Genomic DNA, 7,110 nt, shown 5'->3' on the forward strand with positions numbered 1-7,110 from the left:
ACCACGCCGCCGTTGACCCTGGCCATTGACCGAGCAACTCAACGTTCCTACCAGCTCCCTCCGCAGGAATGTGTTTAATACAATGTACCCAATAAGCACGAGTTTACCGGATAGGACTCAATACAGAGTGTACTCAATATGTATGCGTTTACCCGAAAGGACTTAATAATGTACAGAGTGTATCCCACTCAGATTGACGATATATTTCCCATAGCACTTAATACACAGTTCATCCAATAATGAGTTTATGCAACAGAACGTAATACAGTATGCCCGATACGAATGATGAGTTTACCCAATAAGGCTTAATATAGAGTTTACCCAATAGGAATACGTTTACCCAATAGGACAAACGAATTGGTGAATCTGCGTTGACAGTTGTGCACATGCATAATTAACAACAACAAAACTCAACACATTCGTTAATGACATTTCCTGAAAATAAAAAAAATAGGTGACCTTACAAGCAAGTAAACCATTCATATAAACTAGTCATCAGACATTTCTTTAAAATTTAATTTTCATCCGATGCCATGTTGGTGTATCGTGAAGTCTCCAACTCTTATAGTACATTGTTGAGCCTCTGTTTTATCACGAATGTGTTGAATTACTTCAAATATAAACAGTAAAAAAAACATAAGGAATAAAATATAATTGTCACAATATTCAATATTACAATTAATATTACATTTCACGATATGATTATTACAATCTCATAAGTTTTTTTTTATTTTCTAAGCCTAAACCACATGGATATTGTATTGCCTACAAAACTGACATTTAAAGATTTCCTTATCTTTGTAATTGTATTTTGTTGTTGTTGTGCTTTACTTTCAATAAGCTTTCCATAACTGCTCATAATTATTGCAACTTTACAATCTATTCCTCGTATAACACAGATCCTGTCAGAACAAAATGACGGCTTTAACAAATGCATGTGGTAAACATTTTCAAAGCACTAACTTCATAAGTATTGGCTATCCGCTCGGTTTATGTACTATACTCATCGATACGCAAATGGAACATCGTGATGCAGACTATCACAGAAACTTACAAATGTACACCATGGCCTTGACTTCCTGGACTGTCAAAGATCTCACCACCAGACATACGCCGTGATGCCGCAACGCACCGTGAACGACACCAATCAGAGGCTGACCCAAACCTGCCAATCAATGATGTATGTATGGATTATTGAACTTCTTTCCCACCGTACGTAGCCAACCGTCCTCATCGGAGGTGCGGGTGAAGGACAACAAACCAAACACAAAAGGGTGTTCTGAAGAAATTGGTTTTCAATATGGATATGAAGCTTGACACCTTCACCAATTTGCATTATAGCTCTATATTTCCTCCTTGCTTCGTATTGCACGCCTTTGGAATTCCTTCACATCGTCTCTTATCTTACGTTTCACAACCTGTGCTCAATTCAATAAACGTATTGGATCCCTGATAGCGAAAGGAAGAGCGTTCCAGACGGCCTAAACCAACAGCTGAGATCTCCAAAAAATAAACTCCTTAAAAAATGTTTTTTTTGAACAAGGGTTTTATTAACAACTACTTTTAACTCACGGTCGAGAAGTACGTCAATGATGCGGGCGACTGCTCCCACATGAACTCTTACTTGAATTAATTGATTACTTCCGTAACTGGTTCACACGGAGCAGGCGATTCGAGAGTTTAGAGAAAGCGGCGTTTTGTACCTACACACATATATATATTTATAATAAGGCGTCCATACAATATGTTCATTGCATAAAAGTAGCGAATTAATTGATTAATTGATGCCGATTTTGATAGAGGCATGCATTGTCCCCGGATCTGAGTACGTGTGCAAAATTTGGAATGTATTGGACAACATGAAGTAGGCTAACTTTTGATTACAAGATTTGACCACGACAAACATGGGAGTCAAGTTAAGTAAAACCATTGGGAAAGCCGTTTTGGAAACACACAGACTCTGCGTGACAGGGATTTTAGCATCGAAACGGAGTGGACCAACCCAATGGAATTCAAGCAACGTGCCCAAAACTCACACCCGATCAGCAATCCCTACCGCCACACTGGCAGGGTTTCACATCACACCATCTCATCAGTGACCCCCGATCACCAGACCGAACACCAAAACCACGGACCATAGAATGTGGCATTGCCCGAAATGGACATTTTGAGGCAGTGTATCAGCGATTCACCAACACTCAGTGCAATAGAGCGACTAAATAAATTGGAATAAAATATCTCAAATGTGCTCTTCATTTTTGGCCAAATATCGCTGGTAAAATTTCACAGTTTTAATTTCATTTTGTTAGGAAGTGGCATTTTTTGAGAAAAAAATGAAGCGAGCAACAGTGATCAAGATGTTGGCAATATTTTGAAAAGTGGGTTATATAATTATCGTGGCTTTTATACTGTACGACAGACATATCGTAGGATCACCACTGCGGCAACTCTTCTACTAAGTGACTGAAGGTAGACCCTATAAAAACAACCCTTGACATACACACCCAATAAGCGTACTGGACCCAATAAAATGCATTATGGGTGGTGTAGAGTACTGTACTGTTTTAGGATGTATCGAGAGATGTAGGCAATGTGCAAATGTGAAGCATTGGCACACCATGGAATGGAAGTTGCTGGCTGTTGTGACGGACATTTCATTTACAGAATGGACGTTTCCGTGAAGAACCTCTCTCAGGTTTTTTCGGTAAAGTCACGTAGGTAAAAAATAAAATTAAAAGTTAATAAAAGTAATAATGGAAATAAAGTAAAATAATAAATCACGACGTTTCGGAGGCAACACAAGTCTCCGTCATCAGGTGGGACCGTCACAGCTAATTTTATTTTTAACCTACGTGACTTTACCGAAAAAACCTAAGAGTATGAATCCTTGCAGTCACGAAAGCTTCAAATCTAGAAAGAACCTCTCTCTTGCAAAACGTCGATTTCAGGACGTTGTTAATATGTTACAAAAAGAGCGAGCCGTGGCTGTGTTTGATTAAGGCATGCAACGTGGTTTTTGTTTTGACTTAAGCAGAGCATTTCGGGGTATGTAACCAGACTTCGTAGCTATGATTAAGACTCCTCTTCCCAAGCCTTGACGCCAGATGCATTGACAACGCTACCCTATTCCACACAACAATGTGAAAACGAAACGCTATTTTTGGACCCCCTTGTCAGTGACACGCATGGCAAGAACTGTCACGTTGCTTGTGGTAGCCTAGCGACCCAGCAATCTGTTGGCTACGGGACAAAAATTAACTCGGCCATTCCCTGCAGTGTACACAAGGCACAGTAGTAGATCTTGCATCAAACTAACACCAACCACGAATGACGCTGATGTAAAATAACAAATTGCATCAACGGTGAACACGATTGTGACAAAGTATACGATATATAACGGCTGAATAAAATATTAATTGTTATTTTAACAAAACAAAAATATCAGAATGTTCGAAATAAATTGCATAAATGTGATCATTCCTTGAGTGGTCTTAGTTTCACGGAACGTGAGTAATCAGAACGTTAGGAGCTTAACTTTAAATTGTCACGGCAACATGAATGAACTGTTGATTTCTAGGTAATAAGACAACCCAGTATTGGGCTTATTCAATATTTGCCTTCACATAAACACGTGGAAATCGTCTACTGTACACGCCATATTCACGGATACATTTCTCAATAAATGTGTTTTTCGTAACGCTCCCGTCGCATGTCCTGCAATTTGATCTCACAGACACTTGCGCGTTCTTACGAATGCCATTTTAACTTAACGACATGGGAAATGAAGTACTGTACCTTCAGGGAGTCTGGTAACCCGAAGCATGTTTTTATTTTTTGCACACCACTGCACAACATCAGCTCAGTAACAGGAGGACAAAATGAAGTGACGACGATGGGTGTTCTTTTGCTAAAATACAATTCCCGAAACACCATTATGGATTCTTCCGACTGAAATTACACACTGGCTATTGGACGATTATCCTTTGTTATTTATATTTACCATGCAGTGTGCATTGGCAGGGAGTTTAGTCCAAACTTCAGGACATTCACTGTAAATGTCCTCTGTAATACTAATAAACGCCCACCTGCTGCATTGAGAACATTATTATAAAGAACGCCATTTCCACAGGACAATGCCATAGGGCTTATTAAATTCTTGCTTGACTCTAAGGCACATGGCAACAGCTATACAGCACTATTAAATAAATAAGCGTACTTTACCTTTGCTATGTGTGGCTTACATATCCATCTCGAAAGTGTAACAAAATTGTCGAACCATTTACTGTTGTCAAGATATAAATGGTAAATTGACTTGTTATTTTAATGTTTAAATGGAGTAAGATGTTGTATTCTGAGATTCTTCCGTAATTTTACTTTAAAATCTATTGTAATTTAGTGACACTGAATACTGATGAGAATGGGTTTTTGCCAAACAGCCCAAGTCTGATATTTCATGAAGCTATCCTGGGTAAAAAAAATGAGATTGTGATTAGATTTTTGCAATTTTTGTTAAAATTACGTCCGTACAAAGGAGCACAAGTTGTTTTACATTCGATGTTGTTCTTTCTCCTTGTGACCATGTTAAACAAGCAAATTACATTTCAGAAACTCATGAAAAATATATATTCCACACTGGCTCTTACCATTTATCATGCAACACACCTGGCATTACAGTCAGAGCAAACGATTGGGTGCTGCTGTGTTTTAAGCATTTATGAGGGTGAGCACATTCAGGAAGCTACTGAAGATGTCAGGGGTTAATGGGAGGACAAACCCCAGAGCTGTTCGTTGTTAATGCACGGCGAGAGGATCATGGACACATTCAGGGGCGGTCCTTCACGAGGCCAGCAACTGGCGCCCCAGGCGAACCACGCAAATCGGTGTCCCCACCCGCCAAACCCCAAGGGCAGATCTCGGCTGAGGTTTTTTTTCGTAAAATGAGAAATATTTTATTTTGGTAAAATGAGAAATATTTTATTACTATTTTCCGTTTCATGTTTTTTAAGCGGGTTTTTTTTTTTTAAAACAAAGGCATTATTGTTATTATTCGGTTTGTCCATACATCCGTCTGTCCAAGCAAAACATTCTCAGAAATGTTGCGAAATGAATGATAATTCATTTTCTCGCACGGGAATTGAAATAATGACATCTTCGTTCTTTTATTTGTATTTTTTTCTGTCGAATTTGGCGCCCAGCTAAATTTGACCTCCTAGTTCGCCTACGTGAACGGGCCGTCCCTGTGAATATTAGACGCTAGATTTTTTTGTAGCAACGCTAAAGTAAAAGCATACACCAATGTTTGCATTTCCAGCTCTGCATAAACACTATCAAGCACATGCGTAGGTACCGTACACTGCATGAAGAAGAGTGTATATTCTGTGTCGATCAGGCGCGTTGGTTTCTTATACATAAATTACTTAGGATAACCTCACTTTAGTTTTTTTTGCAGTAGTCTCACGATTGCTCTGTAGAGTGTATTCCAATTTTGCAATTCGCGGCAACAATTTTTTTTTATATATATTTGGAAAATTAGGATTGTGACGATGGCAATCGATGTTTAACTCTTGAGAATGGCATCACAGGATCTATAACGTCCACTGTGAAGACGATGATGCATAGGTTACGGTTAATGCACCCACAGTATCAATGGTACATCTTACGCAATGATTGTGTTCTTTACATAATCGACAGATATTCAATATGTTTGTGTAAATTGTATGCTTAAGTAACTTTATGGTGATTCAATAATGTGCAGCCCTTTATGACTCCGTTGCTGGATGTCGACCTCTCAGGCAGTAGTGTTGATCAGTGTGGGTTGGTGACCAGCTTCAGATATCAATCGCAGCTGATGTTATTTTTGGCTGGGCATAAAAGCTTAATCACTGGCTTGGTAGTGCAGTGCACTAACCACTATACACACTTCCGTTGTGTGGTACAGTTTGTGCTGAACACACTCAATCTATATCGGTTTTTTTTGTACGGTAAAGGAAAAAGTTGCCCATTTCGGGTTTATCGAATGTGTGTTTCGGCTAAACACAGTTAATCAAACGAGATCTGTTTTCTGGAACACGGACGTGAAATTTCGGTCACACGCCGTTTGACACGGCCAAGCATCTCACCCTCCAGATGTTTTCAACTTAATTTCTCCAATGGTTGTATCTCATTGTCTGATTTCCCTTCTGATGTTGTTTGTCACTTTTCTTTGTGCAAAACCAGTGTAGCTATTCTATTTTCTATTGGACCTTTTAATATTTTTAAATAGATATATTACAAAAAAATGAGGCATTGGTTTGTGAGAACTAACACCATAGTATAAATTTCCAGTGAGTAAAAAGTGTGTTTCATAGTCTCACAAAGGCTTAGCATAATGGTATGTAAAAATAAACACGACTCACCCACACCTAAAGCTATCAGCAAACACCAAAATAATAATCAAGCATGCAGCCAAGATACATGTAGGAATTAGGCCACATATACTGTATGTTGGATTTCTTTCCCACTGTATGTAGCCAACCATGCTAATCGGAGGTGTTAATATATTAATGGTCTATGAAAGGAAGTTTCCATGGTGTAGTGGTCAGTCAGCACACTGGATTAGCATTCCAGAGAGAACTTATTTATTGTGATCTCTGTGTCTAGCAGTATAAAATAGCATGCTACAGTCAGTCAATTTGAAACTCACACGTGGTAGGGTCACGTGTGGGTACTTCCACCTCTTCCAAAAGATTTGACTAGTGTGGAAGAGTAGGCAAAACGCCCTCTCGCTCTCTAGCAATCCTTTCTTGTGGAGGCCTTTGTGCCAGCAGTGACGTAAACAATGTTGGGCTGCACATTTACCTGCATAGAAATACATTTTTTACACCATTGGTACCTCATTTGCCAGTAAAAAATATGATAATTGGTTTTTTACCCTTTTATCTGGCAACAAAACTGACACCTTTAATTACGAGGAGTCATGTTTGCATAGACCACAATACCTGCAGTCATAATGCAAACACAAAACATAACTCTGATAAACATGACTCCTCGTAAAAAAAGGTGTCAGTTTTGTTGCCAGATAAAAGGGTAAAAAAACAATTATCATATTTTTTACTGGCAAATGAGGTACCA

Source organism: Lampetra planeri, chromosome 4 (genome assembly GCF_965212315.1).
Source record: "Lampetra planeri chromosome 4, kcLamPlan1.2.h2, whole genome shotgun sequence".
Lineage (NCBI taxonomy): Eukaryota > Metazoa > Chordata > Hyperoartia > Petromyzontiformes > Petromyzontidae > Lampetra > Lampetra planeri.